Raw genomic sequence first — 27,242 nt, forward strand, 5'->3', positions numbered from 1 at the left:
TTCTCCTGTTAACCTTTTTGTCAGTTCCAGTCTAATTTGAACATCTCAATAACAGAAGGTAAACGGTAGATTAAAAGTTTTTTTTCTTCCCCTACAAATTTGTATATGTTTTGAAACTAAGAACTACTCATCTTAATTTTAGGGGAGACAAGTAAATAAACAGTTTGAAAGAGCACTTAGTGCTATTCCTTTTGAGTTAGATCTTTGCTACACATCCAAGGACCGGCAGAATCAGCATCACCTGGGAGTTTTATAGAAATGCAAAATTTGAAGGCCTATCCCAGACCTACGGAATCAGAACCTGCATCTTAACAACCTCCAGGGGATTTGTATGCACTTTAAAGTTTGAGGAACACTGGACCCTTACTGTCCATATTCCTCCACTTGCCAGCCAACTCAGAGTGGTGACATTCTATTATTCTGTTTCTAATCAGTAGGAGGTGACTAAGTAAATTATTACAGCATAGAAACTTGTTATTTCTTTTTTAAAAACCCAGTTAGAGCCTTGTATAATGTGTAAAAGGCTCGGAATACCCATGGTGCCAAATTCTGGACAAATACATTCTTGTGAATTTAAACATGGTGGAAGAATATTTCCTAATGATTTTTCAAGCTGCCTAAGCCTAACCATGAGCACCTGCCCTTTGTGCTATGGCCAGTGTAGCACAGATACATTTTACATAATATGTTATGGTGAGCTCAAAAAGCAGACTGTCTTACATACACTGCTGATTTGATATTTCCTGACTTTTTGAAATACGAATGCTCAGTAAGTCTGAGGAATACCTTCCTCCATTTCTTAGAAGACTAATTTCATCCACATCACATGTCTATTGTTCACAGTCTTTTAAAAATATTTTCTTTTTTTTTTTTTTTTTTTGCTCTAATTGACAAAGACTCGCTTTACCAAAATTTAGTTAGGTTCCTTTGAGCCCTCAACTAAGCCTCAATCTTGACCCCCATCCTTGCTGGGACTGGAGAGCCCAACTTTAGCAAGAATCCTGTTAAGTCAGTTTAGAAAGAATCTCCCACCCAGGATATCTGAGCAAATTCTTCATCTCCCATTCTTGATATCTAGTCACCCTGGCTTGCCTTCAGCAAGAATCCTAAGTCAGTTCAGCAAGAATCCTCCTCCTCTGGATGCCTCCTCTTATTATTTTCCATCCACTGGCCCCCTCACTCTGCTCACTAGTTCTAAATCCCCAGCTCTCTTCGCTATATTGAGAGTTGAGCCTGATCTCTCACTTCTATTACTGTAGTCTTGACATCTTTCATAATAGTTCCAAGTAGTCTTCCTTACCATTTTAACAAGTGTCAGAATAATTTTGTCTTTAACAATACCCTTTTTAAAACTTCTTATTAAGAAGCAGCCAGGAAAAAAAAAGAAAAAAAAAGCGACAGCCAGAGCACAGAAACATTGGCAAGAACTGTAGCTTACTCCCTGAGAACTGTAAAGCACTGGGAACAGTGTGTTTGAACCAAGTTTATTTTACTAAAAGTATATTTGAGACTATTTAGCTCAAAACAAAACAAGTTAAGTTATTCAAGGCTGTGATTTTACCCAGAATGCTAGATAGAGATAGTCTAAATAAAATCAAACATCTAAACAATGGTCCAAAGATGTGAAGCCCCCAAATATTAATGATCTATTTCTGTTGGGAGTATAAATAGAAATGAGCCAGCTGAACAGAGGTCCAGTGATCCCACATTAACTTACCTCTTGGGCAAGTACCCACATCTAAGTTTCACTCATACTACTCAACTGAAGTCCCAGAAACGAGACAACAGGAGACTCTTCTCACATCCCTCCAAAGGCCATCAAAATGACAACAGGATGGTCAATTTCCAAAGGTCCGGGCACTCTACATAATACTGCCCCCATCACATCAAGCATTCCCACTGGGGATAATTTTTATTTTTAAAAAAATATTTATTTATGTATTTATTTAGGCTGTGCCGGGTCTTAGTTGTAGCATGCAGGATCTTTAATTATGGCATGCGGGTCCTTTATTTTATTCTACTTTTATAGTTGCAGCATGTGGACTCTTAGTTGCAGCATGCATGTGGGATCTAGTTCCCCAACCAGGGATCAAACCCAGGCCCCCTGCATTGGGAGCATGGAGTCTTACCCACTGGACCACCAGGGAAGTCCCCCACAGGGGATATTTTTTAAAAGACCTCTAAATACTCTCAAGTCTAAAAATTAACAAAATAGGTCAAAGTAGATGTAGTTACTAAAATGTGGATAGACGATAAGACAATTTCAGGCCACTTTTACAGGCATCTCCTTGGTTGAGTGCTTCATTATCCATACCTGTGTTTCCCAAGGCTGCGTTCTATAGAACACTAGCCGATGAGATGTTTTCAAAAAAAAAAAAAAAAGGTTCCTTGATCAAATTAACTTGGAAAAGAATGAATGCTCTATCCTCCCTGAAAAGAATCATATGTTCATTAGCATACAAAAGATTCTAAATCATATTAGCATGCAAGGTTCTGAAAAGTTCCGAAGGAAAGGAGCCTGTATAACTTTCTTTAATCCAGGGTCTTCCCAAATGCAATTGCCACAGAACATTTTTTTTTAAATCCCACACTGTGTGGGAATTCCCTGGTGGTCCCGTGGTTAGGAGTCGGCGCTTTCACTGCTGAGGGCCTGGGTTCAGTCCCTGGTCGGATCTGCAAGCCACGTGGCCCAGCCAAAAAATAAAAAGTTTATTTTAAAAATCTCACAATGTGAATTACTCACTGAAAATCGCTGAACCTTATGGTGAGGACTTCATCTTCTTGGGGAAAGAAAAGGAGGAGGAGATGGGAGGGACAGGTGTCTTATATTATCAGTGAAGCTTATTTTACAAAAAAGGATTAAGGTATGGCATTCACAATACTCGCAGACACACAAATACACTACCATCATTACTTCTCATCTCTCCAAAAGTATAGAATAATGGGGAAATTTTGCTTTTCCTTTAAAGGTGGAGAGCCTAGAGGTAGAGTGCAGTCATCCAGAAGAACCCCTACTGGTAACAGAGTTAGAAAGTGAGGACAGGCATGGAGGGTGAGAGGCGTTCTGTATGGGGCTGGGACGAGACACCTGCACCTGACAAATCATTCCCATTTATTCAGAAAGATGAAACACAATCACTGAGGGCACTAGAAGACTGGGAGGAGGGCTGGAGAAAGCAAATAATGAGGAGGGTAACAGAGGGATCGCTGCACCCATTGTTATTCACCATTTGCTGTTTCCTTGAAGAGATGGGTAACCTGGTGGTCAAGCTCAGGGACTCTGAGTCTGAACCCTGGCTCTGGCACTCTCCAGGTGTGAGGTGTCGGATAAGTCACTTAACCTTCCTGTGCCTCTAGTTTTCTTGCATATAATCGTACTTACCTCATAGGGTCGTTGTGAAGTTAGTATGTGTAATTCGATTATGGCAATGCCTGGCACACAGTAAGTACTAGAGACATATTAGCTATAATCGTTACAGGTATTTCTGCTATAGCTTGATGTATATCCTGAAAAAAATTCTATATTCTACAAAACTGTGCTCTAAAAACACAGTCTATGGAGGGCAAAAGAGGAATAGAGGGACTTCTTAAAACCTATGCAACCTGTCATCAGGGCACTACCAAAAACTATAACTGGTATTGCTTGGACTTCCTGGCCAGGCAACTTAGCTGAAAGTTGCCTCAGCAGGTGTTCAAAATGCACAAAGACAATCGAGTAGAAATGTGGACAATACTTCAGTCTGAGCAGGCTGGTAGGTACCAAGAGAATGCAGATGGACACAGGACTCTGGGCCAGAGGGGCTGGCACCGAGGTGATCCCAGGAGGGCAATGCAACCCACCAGGAGTCGTAAGAGGCGTGCAGCCAGGGGTGTGTCCATCTGGGAAGGTAGCCCTTGGTCCAGACACTCGTTTTTAATTTTCACAAAATCCAGCAGAAAGTATCCCTGGTAACAGTGCAATTTATCTATTCCAGGGTCTCCACTGAGAGAAAGAGACAATTAGGAAGCTCACTGTTCCCACACATCTAAGCCACATCCTTTCACCCAGCTTTTTCAGTACTACAGTTAGTTGTTTGCTGTCTGTTTGCCTGAATCCTTTGTCATTCTCAGTTAATTTTCAAGTCATGGAGAAAAGAGGAGTAATTATATATTAGCCCCCTGCTTAATACATTTTCCCATTTTAAGATGAGGAAACTGAGGAAAAAAAATCATTAACTTGCCCAACGTCAGGCAGCCGTGCAGAGAGCAAGTTCACGGGCTGTGCCCAGAGCGTGGGTAGCCTGTCTTATTCAATGTATTTGTGGGATTAAGAAACTGAACTGCAAAAACAACACTTGTGTCATTCGGAGCTTAATGTTTAGAAACAAACTAAAATCTTTTTTGAGGTTTGTCTATATACCTTCAACCTAACTCTTCAACACCCAATCAGAAACACAAGTAATATTATACAAAGACGCAAATAATCAAAATCAAGCCAGAGCACCTCACCCCCCATGCTACCCCATTCCTCCCACACCGAGCCCCTTCTCAGCACCCGGGCCTCCCATTCTTTTTCCTCACCCGAGCCCCCACCTCTGCACAATTGGTCCTAAACTGAATCCTCCATCACAAGCTCATTATGAACCCATTATCCATCTCTATCAGGTGTTGCTCCTGAATCCACTCTTCCACCTGTAACTCCAATCTTGGTCAATCATTTCTCACTCTCTCTTAGGCTAAAACTCATCAGCACCTTGTTGAAATACTACTTCCAGACAGCTGAACTGCTGAATCATGTGGATCTAACCTCTCATTCCTACAGTACTGGCCCTTATCGTCTGTCCCCTGGAGTCTACAACACGCTCCCAACTATCTCCTGCCTCCCTGCCACCACTTATGGGGTCTTCTACCAATGTGACCGTGCGGGAGCACAACGCTACCCCGCCACCACAGCACGGCAGGCCATACATCATCTGGACAGCCAGTGGACAGGCCGTCCACTGTCTACGGGTTCCTCTCCTACCGCGTGCCTTAAAATTCCTTAAACATGCCAGATTGGCTCTTAAATCTTTGGTCCTTCAATCATGTGTTTCTGCCTGAAAGACCCCTCCTCGACTCCCAGGCCCCACCTCCTCCAGTTCTACAATCTATATAACCTACTTCCTACTAAACGCCCCCCGACCCCAAGTTTATAAGACTCCATTTAAGAATCATTTCCAGAGGAGTTTCAAGATGGCGGAAGGGTAAGACGCGGAGATCACCTTCCTCCCCACAAATACATCAGAAATACAGCTACATGTGGAACAACTCCTACAGAACACCTACTGAACACTGGCAGAAAACCTCAGACCTCCCAAAAGGCAAGAAACTCCCCACGTACCTGGAGACAAAAGAATAGGGACGGGACCTGCACCAGTGGGAGGGAGCCGTGAAGGAGGAAACGTTTCCACACACTAGGAAGCCCCTTCGCGGCGGAGACTGCGGGTGGCGGAGGGGGGAAGCTTCGGAGCCGCGGAGGAGAGCGCAGCCACAGGGGTGCGGAGGGCAAAGCAGAGAGATTCCCGCACAGACGACCGGTTCCGACCAGCACTCACCAGCCCGAGGGGCTTGTCTGCTCACCGCCGGGGTGGGCGGGGCTGGGAGCAGGCTCGGGCTTCCGGTGGAGCGCAGGGAGAGGACTGGCAGCATGAACATAGCCTGAAGGGGTTAGTGCGCCACGGCTGGCCGGGAGGGATTCGGGGGGAAAAGCCTGAACCTGCCGAAGAGGCAAGAGACGTTTTCTTCCCTCTTTGTTTCCTGGTGCGCGAGGAGAGGGGATTAAGAGCGCTGCTTAAAGGAGCTCCAGAGACGGTCGCGAGACGCGGCTAATAGGGCGGACCCCAGAGACGGGAATGAGACGCTAAGGCCACTGCTGCCGCCACCAACAAGCCTGTGTGCGAGCACAGGTCACTATCCACAACCCCCTTACAGGGACCCTGTGCAGCCCGCCGCTGCCAGGGTCCCAGGATCCAGGGACAACTTCCCCGGGAGAACGCACGGCGCGCCTCAGGCTGGTGCAACGTCACGCCGGCCTCTGCCACCGCAGGCTTGCCCCGCATCCGTGCCCCTCCCTCCCCCCGGCCTGAGTGAGCCAGAGCCCCCGAATCAGCTGCTCCTTTAGCCCCGTCCAGTCTGGGCGGGAACAGACACCGTCAGGCGACCTACATGCAAAGACAGGTCCAAATCCAAATCTGAACCCGAGGAGCTGTGAGAAAAAAGAAAAGAAAGGGAAATCTCTCCCAGCAGCCTCAGGAGCAGTGGATTAAAGCTCCACAATCAACTTGATGGACCCTGCATCTGTGGAATACTTGAATAGACAACGAAATCATCCCAAATTGAGGAGATGTACTTTGGGAGCAAAGATACATTTTTTTCCCTTTTTCTCTTTTTGTGAGTGTGTATGTGTATGCTTCTGTGTGTGATTTCGTCTGTATAGCTTTGCTTTGACCGTTTGTCCTAGGGTTCTGCCTGTCCATATATATATATATATATATATATATATATATATATTTTAGTATAGTTTTTAGCACTTGTTATCATTGGTGGATTTGTTTTTTGGTTTGGTTGCTCTTTTCTTTCTTTCTTTCTTTTTTTCTCCCTTTTATTCGGAACCATGTGGATGACAGGGTCTTGGTGCTCTGGATGGGTGTCAGGGCTGTGACTCTGAGGTGGGAGAGCCAACTTCAGGACACTGGTCCACCAAAGACTTCCCAGCTCCATGTAATATCAAACAGCGAAAATCTCCCAGAGATCTCCATCTCAAAACGAAGACCCAGCTCCACTCCATGACCAGCAAGCTACAGTGCTGGACACCCTATCCAAACAACTAGCAAGACAGTAACACAACACCACCCATTACCAGAGAGGCTGCCTAAAATCATAATAAGGTCACAGACACCCCAAAACACAACACCACACGCGGTCCTGTCCACCAGAAAGACAAGATCCAGCCTCATCCACCAGAACACAGGCACCAGTCCCCTCCACCAGGAAGCCTACACAACCCACTGAACCAATATTAGCCACTGGGGGAAGACACCAAAAACAACAGGAACTACAAACCAGCAGCCTGCGAAAAGGAGACCCCAAACACAGTAAGTTAAGCAAAATGAGAAGACAGAGAAACACACAGCAGATGAAGGAGCAAGGTAAAAACCCACCAGAACTAACAAACAAAGAGGAAATAGGCAGTCTACCTGAAAAAGAATTCAGAATAATGATAGTAAAGATGATACAAAATCTTGGAAATAGAATGGAGAAAATACAAGAAATGTTTAACAAGAACTAAAGAGCAAACAAACAACAATGAACAACACAATAAATGAAATTTAAAATTCTCTAGAAGGAATCAATAGCAGAATAACTGAGGCAGAAGAACGGATAAGTGACCTGGAAGATAAAATAGTGGATATAACTACTGCAGAGCAGAATAAAGAAAAAACTGAAAAGAATTGAGGACAGTCTCAGAGACCTCTGGGACAACATTAAATGCACCAACATTCGAGTCATAGGGGTCCCAGAAGAAGAAGAGAAAAACAAAGGGACTGAGAAAATATTTGAAGAGATTATAGTTGAAAACTTCCCTAATATGGGAAAGGAAATAGTTAATCAAGTCCAGGAAGGGCAGAGAGTTCCATACAGGATAAATCAAAGGAGAAACATGCCAAGACACATATTAATCAAACCATCAAAAATTAAATACAAAAAAAAATATTAAAAGCAGCAAGGGAAAAACAATAAAAAACATACAAGGGAATCCCCATAAGGTTAACAGCTGATCTTTCAGCAGAAACTCTGCAAGCCAGAAGGGAGTGGCAGGACATATTTAAAGTGATGTAAGGAAAAAACCTACAACCAAGGTTACTCTATCCAGCAAGGATCTCATTCAGATTTGACAGAGAAATTAAAAATTTTCCAGACAAGCAAAAGCTAAGAGAATTCAGCAACACCAAACCAGCTTTACAACAAATGCTAAAGAAACTCCTCTAGGCAAGAAACACAAGAAAAGGAAAAGCCCTACAAAAACAAACCCAAAACAATTAACAAAATGGTGATAGGAAAATACATATCGATAATTACCTTAAATATAAATGGATTAAATGCTCCAACCAAAAGACACAGACTGGCTGAATGCATACAAAAACAAGACCCGTGCATAGGCTGTCTAAAAGAAACCCACTTCAGAGCTAGGGACACATAAGACTGAAAGTGAGGGGATGGAAAAAGATATTCCATGTAAAAGGAAATCAAAAGAAGGCTGGAGTAGCAATTCTCATATCAGACAAAATAGAATTTAAAATAAAGACTATTACAAGAGACAAAGAAGGACACTACATAATGATCAAGGGATCAATCCGAGAAGAAGATATAACAATTGTAAATATTTATGCGCCAAAAACAGGAGCACCTCAATACGTAAAGCAAATGCTAACAGCCATAAAAGGGGAAATCAACAGTAACATAATCATAGTAGGGGACTTTAACACCCCATTTCACCAATGGACAGATCATCCAAAATGAAAATAAATAAGGAAACACAAGCTTTAAATGATACATTAAACAAGATGGACTTAACTGATATTTATAGGACATTCCATCCAAAAACAACAGAATACACTTTCTTCTCAAGTGCTCATGGAATATTCTGCAGGATAGATCATATATTGGGTCACATATAAAGCTTTGGTAAATTTAAGAAAATTGAAATCGTATCAAGTATCTTTTTCGACCGCAACGCTATGAGACTAGGCATCAATTACAGGAAAAAAAATCTGTAAAAAATACAAATACATGGAGGCTAAACAATACACTACTTAATAACCAGGAGATCACTGAGGAAATCAAAAAATACCTAGAAACAAATGACAATGAAAACACAATGACCCAAAACCTACGGGATGCAGCAAAAGCAGTTCTAAGAGGGAAGTTTATAGCAATACAAAAAAATCCTACCTTAAGAAACAAGAAACATCTCAAATAAACAACCTAACCTTACACCTAAAGCAATTAGAGAAAGAAGAACCTTACACCTAAAGCAATTAGAGAAAGAAGAACACAAAATTAGCAGAAGGAAAGAAATCATAAAGATCAGATCAGAAATAAATGAAGAAAAATGAAGGAAACAATAGCAAAGAAAAATAAAACTAAAAGCTGGTTCTTTGAGACGACAAACAAAATTGATAAACCACTAGCCAGACTCATCCAGAAAAAAAGGGAGAAGACTCAAATCAATAGAATTAGAAATGAAAAAGGAGAAGTAACAACTGACACTGTAGAAATACAAAGAATCATGAGACATTACTACAAGCAACTATATGCCAATAAAATGCACAGCCTGGAAAAAATGGACAATTCTAAGAAAAGCACAAGCTTCCGAGACTGAACCGGGAAGAAACAGAAAATATAAACAGACCAATCACAAGCACTGAAATTGAAACTGTGATTAAAAATCTTCCAACAAACAAAAGCCCAGGACCAGATGGCTTCACAGGTGAATTCTATCAAACATTTAGAGACGAGCTAACACCTATCCTTCTCAAACTCTTCCAAAATATAGGGGAGGGAGGAATACTCTCAAACTCATTCTATGAGGCCACCATCACCCTAATACCAAAACCAGACAAAGATGTCACAAAGAAAGAAAACTACAGACCAATACCACTGATGAACACAGATGCAAAAATCCTCAACAAAATACTAGCAAACAGAATCCAACAGCACATTAAAAGGATCATAACACCATGATCAAGTGGGGTTTATCCCAGGAATACTATGATTCTTTAATATAGGCAAATCAATCAATGTGATACACCATATTAACAAACTGAAGAATAAAAACCACATGATCATCTCAATAGATGCAGAAAAAGCTTTCAACAAAATTCAACACCGATTTATGGTAAAAACCCTCCAGAAAGTAGACAGAGAGGGAACTTACCTCAACATAATAAATGCCATATATGACAAACCCACAGCCAACATCGTTCTTAATGGTGAAATACTGAAAGCATTTCCACTAAGATCAGGCACAAGACAAGGTTGCCCACTCTCACCACTGTTACTCAACATTGTTTTGGAAGTTTTAGCCACAACAATCAGAGAAGAAAAAGAAATAAAAGGAATCCAAACCAGAAAAGAAGAAGTAAACCTGTCACTGTTTGCAGATGACATGATACAATACATAGAGAATCCTAAAGATGCTACCAGAAAACTACTAGAGCTAATCAATGAATTTGGTAAAGTAGCAGGATACAAAATCAATGCACAGAAATCTCTTGCATTCCTATACACTAATGATGAAAAATCTGAAAGTGAAATTAAGGAAACCCTCCCATTTACCATTGCAACAAAAAGAATAAAATGCCTAGGAATAAACCTACCTAAGGAGACAAAAGACCTGTATGCAGGAAACTGTAAGACACTGATGAAAGAAATTAAAGATGATACAAACAGATGGAGAGATATACCATGTTCTTGGATTGGAAGAATCAACATTGTGAAAACGACTCTACTACCCAAAGCAATCTACAGATTCAATGCAATCCCTATCAAACTAACACTGGCATTTTTCACAGAACTAGAACAAAAAATTTCCACAATTTGTATGGAAACACAAAAGACCCCGAATAGCCAAAGCAATCTTGAGGAAGAAAAACGGAGCTGGAGGAATCAGGCTCCCTGACTTCAGACTATACTACAAAGCTACAGTAATCAAGACAGCATGGTACTAGCACAAAAACAGAAATATAGATCAATGGAACAGGATAGAAAGCCCAGAGATAAACCCACCCAATTATGGTCATCTTATCTTTGATAAAGGAGGCAAGAATATACAGTGGAGAAAAGACAGCCTCTTCAATAAGTGGTGCTGGGAAAACTGAACAGCTACATGTAAAAGAATGAAATTAGAACACTCCCTAACACTATACACAAAAATAAACTCAAAATGGATTAAAGACCTAAATGTAAGGCCAGACACTATCACATTCTTAGAGGAAAACACAGGCAGAACACTCTATGACATAAATCACAGCAAGATCCTTTTTGACCCACCTCCTAGAGAAATGGAAATAAAAATAAACAAATGAGACCTAATGAAACTCAAAAGCAAAGGAAACCATAAAGAAGATGAAAAGACAACCCTCAGAATGGGAGAAAACATTTGCAAATGAAGCAACTGACAAAGGATTAAACGCCAAATTTTACAAGTAGCTCATGCAGCTCAATATCAATAAAACAAACAACCCAATCCAAAAATGGGCAGAAGACCTAAACAGACATTTCTCCAAAGACGATATACAGATTGCCAACAAACACATGAAAGAATGCTCAACATCATTAATCATTAGAGAACTGCATATCAAAACTACAATGAGATATCATCTCACACTGGTCAGAATGGCCATCATCAAAAAATCTACAAACAATAAATGCTGGAGAGGGTGTGGAGAAAAGGGAACCCTCTTGCACTGTTGGTGGGAATGTAAATTGATACAGCCACTATGGAGAACAGTATGGAGGTTCCTTAAAAAACTAAAAATAGATCTACCATACAACCCAGCAATCCCATTTCTGGGCATACACCCTGAGAAAACCATAATTCTAAAAGAGTCATGCATATATACACTACCAAACGTAAAATAGATAGCTAGTGGAAAGCAGCCACGTAGCACAGGGAGATCAGCTCGGTGCTTTGTGACCACCTAGAGGGATGGGATAGGGAGGGTGGGAGGGAGGGAGATGCAAGAGGGAAGGGTTATGGGGACATATGTGTATGTATAACTGATTCACTTGTTATAAAGCAGAAACTAACACACCATTGTAAAACAATTATACTCCAATAAAGATGTTTAAAAAACAACAACAGGGCTTTCCTGGTGGCGCAGTGGTTGAGAGTCCGCCTGCCGATGCAGGGGACACAGGTTCGTGCTCCGCTCCAGGAGGATCCCACGTGCCGCGGAGCGGCTGGGCCTGTGAGCCATGGCCACTGAGCCTGCGCGTCCAGAGCCCGTGCTCCGCAATGGGAGAGGCCACAACAGTGAGAGGCCCGCGTACCGCAAAAAATAAAAAAAAAAAAAGAGTCATGTACCACAATGTTCACTGCAGCTCTATTTACAATAGCCAGGACATGGAAGCAACCTAAGTGTCCATTAAGAGATGAATGAATAAAGAAGATGTGGCACATACATACAATGGAATATTACTCAGCCATAAATAGAAACGAAACTGAGTTATTTGGAGTGAGGTGGATGGACCTAGACTCTATCATACAGAGTGAAGTAAGTCAGAAAGAGAAAAACAAATACTGTATGCTAACACATGTATATAGAATCTTAAAAAAAAAAAAAAGTCATGAAGAATGTAGAGGCAGGACGGGAATAAGGACGCAGACCTATTAGAGAATGGACTTGGGGACATGGGGAGGGGGAAGGGTAAGCTGGGACAAAGTGAGAGAGCGGCATGGACATATATACACTACCAAATGTAAAATAAATAGCTAGTGGGAAGCAGCCGCATAGCACAGGGAGATCAGCTTGGTGCTTTGTGACCACCTAGAAGGGTGGGATAGGGTGGGAGGGAGGGAGACGCAAGAGGGAAGAGATATGGGAACATATGTATAACTGATTCACTTTGTTTTAAAGCAGAAAATAACACACCATTGTAAAGCAATTATACTCCAATAAAGATGTTAAAAAAAAAATCATTTCCATTGTTGTGCCTTTACAAACCCACATTCCCTCCTCCATCCCCGAACTTCTGTAAAAGTGTCCATCCCTTCTTTTTGGTCCCCATTTTTTGTCATATAAAGTTCCACCTTAGTCCTTATAACACTCTTATTGCCCTTATTTCCTTACAGGTACATCTTGGTCTGCTACACTCTAGGCTCCTTGAGGACACGTACTGTATCTAAATTGTTTCAGTTTCTCTGGTGCCTAACATTATTCCTGGCATGTAGCTGTGGACTATTAAATGCTTGTTTACTGAATGAATGAATGACACGTATGTTTAAGGTATTTATTTCTACACCACTTTGTGGTCATTCCTAGACATGGCACCTTCTCCAGGATCCTGAAATCCTGTGAATTAAGAAACATTCCCAATTTCTCCAAGATTTCCTCCTATTCTTAACAGTTCAAAATATTCATAAAAGATGGAAGACTCAATTGATTAGCTAACTTGTAATAGTTGTTCTACTGTTAAAAGGAAGACTTTTTTAACAAATGAAAGTCAAGAACAATAAAAGCTCAAAGAGTCAACCTCTCAAATTGTTCTGTATTTATTAGAAAAAACAACTATGTGGATGTAAGTAAGACAAAACTTCTGCTTTTAATATTTTCCTTTAGTAAATTAAGTTCCAGTAGATACTTCTAGAGCATCCTTTGGCCTTTCCATCACATATTTTATGCTGTTGTACAAAGTCAATTCAAATTTACCACTATACATCAGAGAGAAACCAGAGTCATTATAAATAAATAACTTATTTTCTAAGATGAAGGGTCCAGAAAGTGGCTTTAAATATTAAATGTACCCAAATGTTTTCTTTTAAAATCAATAAGCCCAGATGACAACATGTCTTTTCTCCAAATTCCTGCTTAATTCCTTCTGATGCTTTCTTGATTGAGGCCATGTGTTATCTTGAGAGCTTTTTTTTTTCCTGTCAGTATTCCATTCCAATACTCTCACTTAGGATTCAGCAAAGAAAAGGGTCTTATATTCCAACAAGGAATGCATCAGAAGAACTCTAAATTGGATACTTATAAATGCCATGTCATTTACAGAAGTTCTTAACTAGGAAATGGAGAAATTTTTTGTTGTTTAATATGTAAAGACTCACATCTTAGCCTGGAAATTTAACCTCAAACATATTAAATAACTCATGTTATTCTAACTTTCTTGACTAATCAGTTCCACTGATTTTTTTGTTGTGTTTAGCCCATACTAGACATGTAGGGAAAGGGAGGGCAGACATAAGAAGTAAAGGAAATCTTCTTGACCTCAATAAAATTAGTTGAAAAAATAAAACAAAAAATAAATAAGTTGAGAATTATAAAATAATAATTTTTAAGTACAATAGCAGAGATGCCAACTAGAGGTACACAAAAAGCCATCTAGGAGAGGTGGACAGTGAATTGGAAATTTAAGAATATAAAGGGTTAAGGGGCTGTCCTTCAAGCAGAAATGTCCACTTGGGCAAAGATGCAATAGGAATGAGCATGGAATGTTCCAAGAACATTATCTTTCTAAAGTGCTGTTTGTAAGCTGGAGTATGTTGTAAAAGAATGTCATGCATTAGGGCAATGAAGAGACACTCGAATGCCAATGTGCATCTAATCCAAAATACCTTGGATTTATAAACATTCTTCTTTAGGAAGCAAACCAGAAGTGAAGGAGAACACTTACAGATTGGACAAATCCATTCGAGGGTGCTAAGGGTCCGTCCTAAGTTAATGGTAGCGATACTGGAGAATGATCAAATTACCGAAGCATTTTAAAGAAAAGGAATGTTACTAAAATACTCAACTTTGTGGCATATGAGAGAAGTCAAGTTAAAGGTGGTGAAAAGTTCTAGTGTAACAAGAGCAGTCGGGGAGGAGAGCTGTCTTTGAGGGGAATATGATGAACATGGATGCAGGATGAGAGTGGGAGAGCAGGAAGGAGACTTGTGTGTCAGGGGAGGAGGAGCAATGTTCCTCCCACTCCCAATGTTTCCTCCATGTGGACAGATGTCCAGTAGTGCAACCCCCTCGGCCTTGCTCCATCTCCTCACTCACTTCTCCCCACAGGAGGCTGACTGAGGACCTTGAGAGCAAAAGCTGGACATGTACAGCATCTCTCCTTTTTCTCTTTATCTTTGGGCAGCAATCGCCAGTAGGAAGTGCATCCTGCTGTACACTACCTGTTTAAGTTTTAAAGTGGACTAATTTTAGGTCCAGCATTAGGAACTCTATTTCTCCCAAGTATAAGCCACCTTCTCCAGTTGCAACTTTATTAATAATAAAGATGGTATTTTGGTTTCATTTGTCTTACTCCTAGTCTATCCCTTAACTGGCTCATATCTTGGGTGTGGAGGATGAGTGCTAGTCATTGGTCCCCTAAAACCTCAGTAACATCCTTGAGGCAATGAGATCATACACAGCGATGCTAACTTAAGAAATATCAACATATAGGTCAAGGTTAAAGATGAATTCCCTAGGAGCAAGTATAGAGAAATAAGAGCGGAAGACGGCAGACAGAGAGATGAATGACCAAACGAGGGTCACCAGCACATGCTAATGCATTCCAAGTTAAAAGACCAGCACGGGCAAAGTCAGGAAACTATGGGGCAACACAAGGAAAAGGCGATTCACCTTGTTTAACTAAACTATAAAGTCTGTGTAGGGAATGGGAGAAAGGAACAAAGGATAGGCTGTAAAGGTAAGTCAGAGCCAGATTTTAGAAAAATTTAGACACTTCTGCACAGCAATGGGGAAACTTTAAGTATTCTAAACAGATCTATAACTAGACATATGCTTCTTTAAGAAGCATAAACTGGAGGCAGTATATTGACAAGCCTGGAAAGGGGAGAGATGTCATATAAGGAGGAGAGAGAAATCCATACAGGAGTGATAAACCATGTGTGCAGTGGAATGGAGACAGAGAGAGAGAATGGATATAAGAACTATTACCGAATTGAGTGGTCTTAGGCAACTCTTCATTATAGGGGACTAGAAAGAGGTATTTCAAGACTTCAGAGCTGTATAATACAAAGACCGGTAATGTCATTAAAAGAAATTAAAAAGTTGGGTAGGACACCAAAACTACAGGCAACAAAAGCAAAAATAAGTGGGACTACATCACACTTAAAATCTTCTGCACATCAAAGGAAACAATCAATAGTGTGAAAAAGCAATCTACAGAATGGAAGAAAAAAACTGTAAAGCATATATCTGATAAGGGGTTAATATCCAAAATACATAAGGAAATTTCACAACTCAGCAACAAGGACAACAGCAACATCCAATATTTAAAAAATGGGCAAAGGACTTGAACAGACATTTCTCCAAAGAAGATATTCAACATCACTAATCATTAGGGAAATGCAAATCAAAAGCATATGAGATGGGCTTCCCTGGTGGCGCAGTGGTTGAGAGTCCGCCTGCCGATGCAGGAGACACGGGTTCGTGCCCCGGTCCGGGAAGATCCCACATGCCGCAGAGCGGCTGGGCCCGTGAGCCATGGCCGCTGAGCCTGCGTGTCCGGAGCCTGTGCTCCGCAACGGGAGAGGCCACAACAGTGAGAGGCCCGCGTACCACAAAAAATATATATATATATATGAGATAGCACCTCACTCTCATCAGGATGGCCACTATCAAAAAAATGGAAAATAACAGGGATGGTGAGAATGGAGAGAAATTGAAATGCTTGTGCACTGCTGGTGGGAGTGTAAAATGGTACAGCCATTACGGAAAAGAACATGGAGATTCCTTAAAAGATGAAAAATAGAATTACCATATTATCCACCTATCCTACTTCTGGGTATTTATCCAAAAGATTTCAAAAGAGAATCTCAAAGATATCTGCACACCCATGTTCATCACAGCATTAACACAATAGCCAAAAGATGGAAATAATCCAAATGTCCACTGACAGATGAATGGATAAAGAAAATGTGGAATATAAAAATAACAGAATGTTATGAAGCCTTAAAAAGAAGGAAATCTTGTCATGTGCTACCACATGGATGAACCTGAAGAACATTATAAGTGAAATAAGCCAGTGACGAAAGGACAAATGCTCTATGATTCCACTCATGTTAAGTATTTCAAGTACTCAAAATCAGAAATAGAAAGTAAAAGGGTGGTGCCCAGGGCAGGGAGAAGGCAAGAGGAAGAATTAGTGTTCAGTGGGTGCAGAATTTCACTGTAACAAGATGAAAAAGTCCTAGAGATCTGTTGCACAATAATGTTAATATACACTACTAAATTATACACTTAAGAATGGTTATTATGGTAAATTTTATTATGTTTTTTACCACATTAAAATAAAAAGAAATAGAGAAGTAAAGAAGAGGAACTTGTTTATTTGTTTGGTAGGGGGGAGTTGATATTAAGCCTGATTTTGTCACATATATATACACCCTGCACTTAGTGCCAAAATTTCCTCTATAAAAATAGCAGATTATGTTGTCAACTCTGCATGCTTGAACACATCAATTTGTTTTACATGTCACTTTTTTGGGACCGTGCCCCACTTCAACTTTGGCCTCCATACAGATGCTCCTGTAAATCCCTTACATGGTTCAATAAACATGGACTATGAAACAACATTCTATCCTACTGATGCCAAAACAAAACACTCCAGGATAAATGCAATTTTGCAAATTGTTTCACAGTCCAGCAGTTGCTATTTCATGTTCAGAATCAGAAGTCTGCTCCTTTTTATTGCAAAACAGCATATGCACATCCGTCAAACTCTTGTTCCATTCCTTATGAGAAGGGCAAGTCAGAGCCAGAAAAACTGATTGACCTTTTTTTTTCTACTACAACTTCATTTCAATACAGTTCAATGCACTTCAGTTTAAAAGACATTTATTTTATGTCTATTTTTGCCTGGTACCAAAGATCAAAGGTGAGTCAGTCAAGACTCCTATCTTCAAAGAGCTCAAAATCCAACAGGTGAGACAACTACATACATACATAAATATAATCATAAAAGTTCTCTTATAGAAGCATTATCAAATGCTATAAAAACAGATTGGGGAAACCAACTTCTTCCTGCAGTATTCACACACGAACACACAAACACACACACACACACACACACACACACACACAAAATACGGAAGTCACATTTAAGAAGGAGAGAGAAGGAAAGGAAGTGGCATTTTGAGGTTCTCCTATGGCCTGGGTACTTTACATAGATTCTCTTATTAAACCCATGCAATGAGGAAACCAAGGCTCAGATGAGACTCTTCAGAGGCTCTCCAAGTCTGCCTAGCTCCAAAGCTCATGCCCTTTCAGGTGAGTAACGGTGTGGCCAGTGTACAACAAGGAGGCACCGCTCAGGACTGAAGGAACGGGAGCAAAAACAGACCCACAAGGGCCTGAAGTGTGTGAGAGGGGTGATTAATGCCATGCGACTAGAGCAGAGAAGATGATGGAAATACTGGCTAGAGATAAGTTTGGGAAGGTCAGCTGGGCCTGGACTGTGAGGGTCTTCTATTTACCAGCAAGTTATCTGAATTAAAATCCTCAGGCCAGTAATTTTCAAATGACACTCTAAGGACAATGCCCATATAAGGAGTTCTGAATATTTTTTTATATGGGGAATTTGGGGTAGGATTTATTATAAGAAAAAAAAAAGGGTTCTTTCTAAAAATCGTATTTAAAGAAAACCCACAGGAGCAAATGGAGGGTCACTACAGACTTTTAATCATCCATATGTGCTTTAGAAAGATAAATATGGTAGCTGTGTGGGGAGGACAGTCATCTAAGGAAACAACTTTTGGACTGGAGACCAGTCAGGGGGCTTCAGAAATAATATAAGATAAAGCTTTTTAGGGCCTGGATGGACACAGACAGTGGTAGAAGGATGGATTCAATAATTAAAATATATAGAACTTGGTGGCAAATTTGCTGTGGGGAATAAAAAAATCAAGAATGACTAAGTTTTCTAGTTCAAACAACATAGTAATAACCACTAACTAAGACTGAGAAAGTTTGGTAAGAGGAGTCAACTTGGAGAAAACAATTAGTTCACGCTTGTTTCGTTTTGACATGTTGAGTTTGAGGTGTCTTTAGGACATGCAGAAGAAGACATCACATGTGTGAATTAATTAGATGGGGAAATTCTTTCACAGTGTATATCAAACCACCACAATGTACACTTTAAATATCTTATAATTTTATATGTCAATTATACCTCAATGAAGCTGAAATTTTTTTAAAAGAACTAATGAACCATAAAAAAAAAAAAGCTTCACAAAGTAGACAGATCTGTGAATGTGGAACATGAGAGAATGGGGCTGACCCACTCATTTAGCAGGGACCACTCATTTTGCCTTCTCCCCTTCTTCCTCATAGTTATTAAACTCACCGTTTTCACAGAGCACATGGCCACTCATTTCCCAGCCCCTCTTTTTTTTTTTTAATATCTTTATTGGAGTATAATTGCTTTACAATGGTGTGTTAGTTTCTGCTTTACAACAAAATGAATCAGTTATACATATACATATGTTCCCATATCTCTTCCCTCTTGCGTCTCCCTCCCTCCCACCCTCCCTATCCCACCCCTCCAGGCGGTCACAAAGCACTGAGCTGATCTCCCTGTGCTATGCGGCTGCTTCCCACTAGCTATCTATGTTTGGTAGTGTATATATGTCCATGCCTCTCTCTCGCTTTGTCACAGCTTACCCTTCCCCCTCCCAGCCCCTCTTGACGCTACAGGTGGTCAGGAGACTATAACCTCATCAATGCAATTTCAGCAGAAACACTGTGTACAATTTCTTTATCACTTCCTTTGGAAATTCTTGACCTTCACTTCCTGGGTGTTGGAACATAAACATGGTGCCACTGGGCTACTGCAGATGTTGCAGATAAAGACAGCACCTTAGGGGATGGTGGAGCAACAAGAGATAAGAAAACTGAGATCCTGGGTGACCAGATGGAGCATAATCACGCACCTACCTCTTTGTTACAGCAGCTTAGCCTCACTCTGACTAATGCATGGGGCATCAGCATATAGTTCAAACCTCAGGATGAATGAGATCACCAGAAAAAAAGAGAGAAAACTTAAAGGAACACAAAGATGAACAACAATCTCTAAAAAGTGAAGAAAGGCCCTTTTACAAGTCCAAAAAGAAACAGCCACAGGGGTAGGAGAAGGTCAAGAGAGAGGAGGGTACTTCGGACAGGAAGAAGACTGGTTTAGAGATATACAATGGGACAGAGGAAAACTAAGATGGAGATTTAAAAGAGGCTAATCAATTTGGTGAAGAACAAAATTGATCTTTGTTCTTCGCCAGAACAAAGTCAGTGAAGCAGTAGGGGTGGTGGCCTATTAAAAGTTAATAGGAAGGAAGGAAGCAGCTAGAGTTGCAGAAGACTACTGTTTCAAGAAGTAAAGAGGGGGCTTCCCTGGTGGCGCAGTGGTTAAGAATCCGCCTGCCAATTCAGGGGACACGGGTTTGAGCCCTGGTCCGGGAAGATCCCACATGCCGCGGAGCAACTAAGTCCGTGTGCCACAACTACTGAGCCTGCGTGTCACAACTACTGAAGCCCACATGCCTAGAGCCCGTGCTCCGCAACAAGAGAAGCCACCGCAATGAGAAGCCTGCGCACCACAACGAAGAGTAGCCCCTGCTCGCCGCAAAGAGAGAAAGCCCGTGCGCAGCAATGAAGACCCAACGCAGCCAAAAATAAATAAATAAATATTTTTTTTAAAAAAAAAAAAAGGAAAGGGAAGAGAGATGGAAAAAAGTATTTTGACGGTCATTTTATATAGGCTTAAAACTCCTAAATGTATGGTGACTCAAGGGAATTAGAAACCAAATAAGAAGGCTTATTTTCCATTCTATCCATAGATCTGATGGGTTCCCCTTGCCAGTACCAACGCTGTAAGTCAGAAGTAAGGGAGGAGGCCAGGGTAAGGTTTTATCCTAACCTTAGAACTTCCAGTAGTTAGACAACATCCCAAGAAAATCTCTAAGATTTAACAATAACTTTTGGAAATTCAGTTTTGTAAACTCTTCAGTAAATTTTTGCATGTTGACAAATATCTCCAAACTGCCATTGGTGGTGCCTCTGTTACAAGATGGCAACATAAAATCCACACGGGTGCATAAGACGGGAAGCTAGTGATGGTTAATTTCCCGAAAGACACGCTATTTCCATCTATCACATCCCTGCAGTTACAACACTCCCATCCAACTTTCCCATCCCCAAGAGAGGGCTCCAGGTGCATGCTCTTCTTTAATTGGTTTCTACTCTCACCTTCCTTTTAAGTCATCATTTTCTGGGATAATTGGCATCTGTGAATTCTCACTAGAGTCCGTTTCCTTCTACTGAAAAGGAACTTAAATTACAACCTAAGGAAGAAATATATTCTCTGTTTAACTGAATTTTCCCTGTTGTTTAATAACTAGTTCCATTTGCTGCATTCTGTAGTTATACATAGAGAGAAAAGTTAAAAAAAAAAAGAGTAAATTATGTTCATCAATATTTGAGCCCCATCTTCAGATAATTGATTTCAATTTTATTCTAATAACTAGGCAATAGATTTTACATTATTCCACATTTGTTTCTGCTAATGAAATTTTATATGCACATTAATTGCTAAGTACAGGTTTTGCAAAAACTGTTTGAAAGCTATCTTGCAGTTTCCTTTGAATCACAGGATTTCATGAACCACTGTTTATCCCTTTCAAAAGCTGTACTCTTCATATAGGTTATGGTGGGGATGCTATCAGTATAAACCAAGGGTAATATAAGAAATTTCTCTTTGAAATGCATCGCTGTGTTTAAAGATAAGCTGAATACATTATTCTTTATATTACACAGTAAACTCCTTCTGTTATACCATAGGAAGAGTTTCTCTCTGGTCCTAATTCCAGGAATAACTGTTTCATGTGAGCAACTGACATCATAATTTTCTAGATATTGAAAATCAAATAACCAACTGCTTCCTTCATAGGCTTCCAGTAAGCTTAGCACCAAATTACTGTTCTCCCCTTACAAATGCATAAGATTTTGTGGTATATATTTTTCAGAACTAGGCTCAGTCCTAAATCCATTTTACTTTCCAGCCCTTATCTTTCCTTTGCTTTAATTGTCTTACCTAATTTTAATTTAGCTTTTTCCTTATTCTCTCTATATATATTTGGGAGTTTCCTCAAATTTTAAGTAGGGAAGGATATAAATGGATGGATCAACTGATGGATTATTGACATACACACTTGATATTGCTAGGATTTCCATCCTAAATTAATGCATTCATTCATTCATTGAGCCATTCATTTGACAAACACTGGTCCAGTTCCTGCTAAGGGAAAAGCATTGAAACAGGCACACAACAGATATATTGATGGCTCCTACCCTCAGGAACTTTACTGTGTGCAGGCAAGCCATAATATACAACTAATAATATATGATTAAAAAGTGATCGGTGTCATAAGAAAGTGCAATGAAAGTCTTATCTGACAAAGATCGCATTGCCAACCTATGCTAAGGACCATCTTTCCATGAACCCAGAAGAGGAGGCTAAAGCTCTCTTCACACCACTGTTGGAAGTTTCAGGTGAATCAACCTAAGTTATCAGTTACCATCCTGGACTCCTTCAGAGGAACTGTCTTCTCAAAATAGGGAAAAGATTAATATAATTTTTAAACTAATGGATTCCAGTCCAGCGATTCAGAAATAGTATTCACAGTAGTAAATTTTTCTACATGCCTTGAAAAACATCAAGACATTATCTTGCTTTTCAAAACAATTTTGTTTGTGTTGTCATAGTCACAAAATGTTTTATGCATGTAATATTATTCTAAATATTTATTAACAGAAACTTAAGTTATTCTTAATATCAGGTTTTTAACTTAAATTATGAAAGTTGGTTGCTTTACAGTCTAAATAAACTAAGTTCCACATAAGTAGTAGAGACAGAATTAAATAGGAAAAATGTCATTTAGGAGATATTTAGAGTCAGCTCCACTATGCCCTTTTTATTTTATTTATCTTTTCAGGGCAATATAGTTAGTTAACTTTTAGAATGAAAGACCGCATTAAGAACAACAGTTCCTGAACATGATACACTGGTATCCCTGAGAAGGTCATTAATGAGCATTCTTTTTAAATATATATTTATATAAAGAGAAAAAATATTTCATTGTAAAATACATTTGGAATCACAGACAATAGCAAGAATTCTCAGTAGCTTTCCCATATGCTAATGTGTATTAAAGAGGAAGGTGAGTGGGAAATGTATAATAGATAGCTAGTGGGAAGCAGCCACATAGCACAGGGAGATCAGCTCGGTGCTTTGTGACCACCTAGAGGGGTGGGATAGGGAGGGTGGGAGGGAGACGCAAGAGGGAAGAGATATGGGAACATATGTATATGTATAACTGATTCACTTTGTTATAAAGCAGAAACTAACACACCATTGTAAAGCAATTATACTCCAATAAAGATGTTAAAAAAAAAAAAAACAAGAGGAAGCTCAGTGGGTAGGAGCACACAATGTATTGAATATTTCAAGCTTATTTGACTCAGAACACTTTTTTTTTTTTTTTTTTTGGCTGCATCAAGTGGCTTGCAGGATCTTAGTTCCCAGACTAGGGATGGAACGGAACCTCGGGCCACGGCAGTGAAAGCATGGAGTTCTAACCACCAGACCTCTAGGGAACTCCCTCAGAACACTTTTTAACGCAGAACATCTTTAACATTTCATGGGCCACTAGAGCGCCGGTTTGGTAAATGTTGCTCTAGGGCCCACTTCACATCACTGTCAGGTGCTCTCAGATAAATCAAATGTGAGACCTTAATGGAGCTTCTGGTATTTGGATGAAAACAGAAAGAAGAGTTGAGGGAGAAGTGCTAATTTAATATGAGTTTCTCCCACACAAAATCCCTGAGCAAATCAGTCATATGTCTCTGTGGTAGCTAAGTAATGCCTCCATCACAAGATGTCCACGCCCTAATCCCTATAACCTGTGAGTGTCACCACAGATGGCAAAAGGGACCTTGCAGGTGGGATGAAGCTAGGGATTTTGAGATGAGAGATTATCCAGATGGACCCAGTGTAACCCCAAGGATCCTTATGAGGGAGGCAAATGGATCAACAAGGGAGAAGGTGATGTGATGACAGAACCGGAGGCTGGAGTGATGTTTTTTGAATATGGAGGATGGGGTCAGGAGCCAAGAAATGCAGGCAGCCTCTAGAATGTGGACAAGGCAGGGAAACAGATTCTCCCCTAGAGCCTTCAGAGGAATCACAGCCCTGCCAACACCTTGGTTTCAACCCAGTGAAACCCACTTGGGACGGCTGATCTCCAGACTGTAAGGTAATACATTTGTGTTGTTTTAAGCCAGTAAATTTGTGGAAATTTATTACAGCAGCAATAGGAAATTAATATAGTCTCTTAGTAGTCAAAAATTTAAAAATAACTCTTATGAATCATAACTCTAGCTTTCAGCGGTTTAAACTATTGTTTTCTTTGGTGGAAAAACAGTTTTAAGAGAAGCACCAGATACCTGTGAACACTGAAAATAATTGGGGGTTGAGGGTCACTCACCTTTTACTTCAAATATTTCTTCTATTGAATTTTTTATAAGAAGCACTTATTGGGACGTCTCTGGTGGCGCAGTGGTTAAGAATCCGCCTGCCAATGCAGGGGACACGGGTTCGAGCCCTGGTCCGGGAAGATCCCACATGCCGCGGAGCAACTAAGCCCGTGTGCCACAACTGCTGAGCCCGCACTCTAGAGCCCGCAAGCCACAACTAGTGAGCCCGTGTGCCACAACTACTGAAGCCTGTGTGCCTAGAGCCCGTGCTCCGCAACAAGAGAAGCCACCGCAGTGAGAAGCCTGCGCACCGCAACGAAGAGTAGCCCCCGCTCGCCGCAACTACAGGAAGCCCATGTGCAGCAAAAAAAGACCCAACGCAGACAAATAAATAAATAAATAAATAAAAGAAGCACTTATTATTTTTTTTTGCACTTATTATTTTAATGGAAAACAATTAGTTGAAATTAATAAAATAATTTGGGTTTGGATATTCAGTGGGGTCTATCAGAAGTTCATGCATCTTTTCATAGTCAGAAATGCCCTTCTGTAAAGCTGCAAGAGCTGACCCAGTTAGGCAAGGGTATTGATGAGTGCATGAATAAGTGTTTATGCAGCAAACCTACACCTAAGAATGATTGGGTCAGTGTTAGATAATGTTTTGTGGGTGTAATTCTTCCAGCAAGGAGGCCAGGAAGGTGTCTACGTTGCCAGACTACTGGGCAAAATTTCCAAGAAACGGCAGGCCTCTTGCTCCTACTCCTACAGAGAGAAAGAGAGCCACTCAATTCACCAGTTTCCTTCTGATTCAAGATAACTCCAGATCTGTTTGTAAGCCAGGTCTCTGTCAGCTGGTACAATATGTAAAAATGTTAAATAGCTCCTGAATAAGAACTCAGGTCAAATAACTCTCCATGTCAGAAGCTCAGAGTTCAAAAGTGTTTTTCCTTGTTAACATGTTTTAAACTTGTTAATAATTAACCATGTTACTGAACACACAACATGAAAGCTTTTAGATACTCAATCTGATATTAAAATCAAATAAAAGAAGCTAAAAAAAATAAGAGAAACTGAAAGGTTGTTCAGCCTTCTAAACATGCACTGTGAGTTTGGGGGGTGTTTTGTTTGGTTGGTTTTGTTTTGTTTTGTATCACACACTTGCTTAAAGACTAAGATGTTGGGGCCTTAATCTCTAAAAAGAGTGCATCCAGTCTTCACTCAGGCAGTGAAGGGAAGGACCACATCTTCTGTAACAGGGATTTTCACTGCATCTAGATTGTAAAGTAACAACAAAAAGAAGCATGTAATTTCTTCTCTAAAACCGAAGCCAGTCCTAAAGGCGTTTAAGAGGGCAGCTGTCAGGGCTTCCAGAAGTGCTCTTTGTGTGGCCCATGGAGGAGGGAGGATATTACTTGGTGAAAAGCTGAAGAAATCAATGCTCAAGTAGAACAGGATGAAAGGTGTGCACTTCCGCTTTACCATTTTACACGATGCTGCTTCTAAGAGACAGCTGACTGCAGTGGTAATGAGCTAACCTTCTGTACTACACTTATCTGTGTTGGAATCCTGGGTCTTCTAGGGGACTCTGAGCATTGCTTAACCTTCCTGTTTCTTCATTTGTAAAATGAGGACAATAGTACTAACACAGTTACTCATAAGGCTGTTGGGATTGAATGAATTAATGTATGTAAAGTGCTTCTAAGCACCTAGGTATAACAAGACATTGCATATGTACTAGCCCTTATGGTTTTACCTCTACATTTTTCTGTCCCTAAATGAATGTTCAGAATAATAGCTGCCAGCTATATTCTCCCCTTGAACAGTCCAGGGACTAAATTATGGACCCTCTAGGGGTACAAGCCCTAATCCCCACCACCACAACCCCTGACCCAACCCAGAATCTGCCCCTCGATCCAGAACTAAGAATTTCTGGAGGACAGGACTCATACCATTCCCAGAAGCCTTTACACCAGCACTCAGCCTACCCCTTCTAAGGGAAGCTCCTTCAAGCCAGGCAAGGTGTTCCCCTTCTGTGGAGCCTCCCAGAAATATTAATGCTGAGTGGAAAGAAAGCTCTCTCTGAGGGATGTGCTGCACTGCATGCTGGCTGGTACTCTCCCCCTTAACCACCTTATTCCTACTATGCTCTGGACCAATGCATGAGAATCATCTGATGAAAATTCAGATTCCTCAGTCTATCCTGAGATTCTGACTTGGTAGCTGAGGTAGGGCCCCAGGAGAGGCCACAGACCACACTCTGGGAAACCCTGCCTGTTCCAGGCAGAGATGCTTAACCTAATGGCAGCTGTTAGAGCAGGACCGCATCTTATTTGTCTTTGTACCACCAGATCTAGCACTTAGTAGTTGCTTAATAAAATTACTGTTGCATGAACGAGTGAGAGCAGGAGGAATAACCCTTGTCCTTCATAGATGGGAGAAACAATCTATTGCCCAATGCATAGAGGAGTGCAAACCTAGCAGAGAAAGATCACAAGTTGACATTTTTAAGAGGTTTTCCTCTTTAGGAGTTCCAGGTACAGAGAATGTACAAGACAAAATTTCAACTTCTACATATAATTTTTTAAGTCATCCTTCATCCTAGGTATAGAATTTTTTTTTTTTTTTTTTTTTTTTTTTTTGCGGTACACAGGCCTCTCACTGTTGTGGCCTCTCCTGCTGCGGAGCACAGGCTCCGGACGCGCAGGCTCAGCGGCCATGGCTCACGGGCCCAGCCGCTCCGCGGCATGTGGGATCCTCCCGGACCGGGGCACGAACCCGCGCTCCCGGCATTGGCAGGCGGACTCTCAACCACTGCGTCACCAGGGAAGCCCCCTAGAAATTTTTTGATTGAAGAACAGACATGGGTCATTCCTGCTTAAAATTGATCACTGACATCTGAACTAACTTGTCATGGATTAATCATAAAGTGACTGGAAAAATAAGCGGCCTCTGTGTTCTTGACCTTCTTTC

General features: G+C 40.7%; 1 pseudogene; it reads left to right on the forward strand.

The window, feature by feature from the left end:
• Positions 1-3,422: 3,422 nt before the first annotated feature.
• LOC137224119 (ATP synthase F(0) complex subunit C1, mitochondrial pseudogene) overlaps positions 3,423-27,242 on the forward strand; it is a 64,055-nt pseudogene continuing 40,235 nt past the window's right edge.

Source organism: Pseudorca crassidens, chromosome 4 (genome assembly GCF_039906515.1).
Source record: "Pseudorca crassidens isolate mPseCra1 chromosome 4, mPseCra1.hap1, whole genome shotgun sequence".
Taxonomy (NCBI): Eukaryota; Metazoa; Chordata; class Mammalia; order Artiodactyla; family Delphinidae; genus Pseudorca; species Pseudorca crassidens.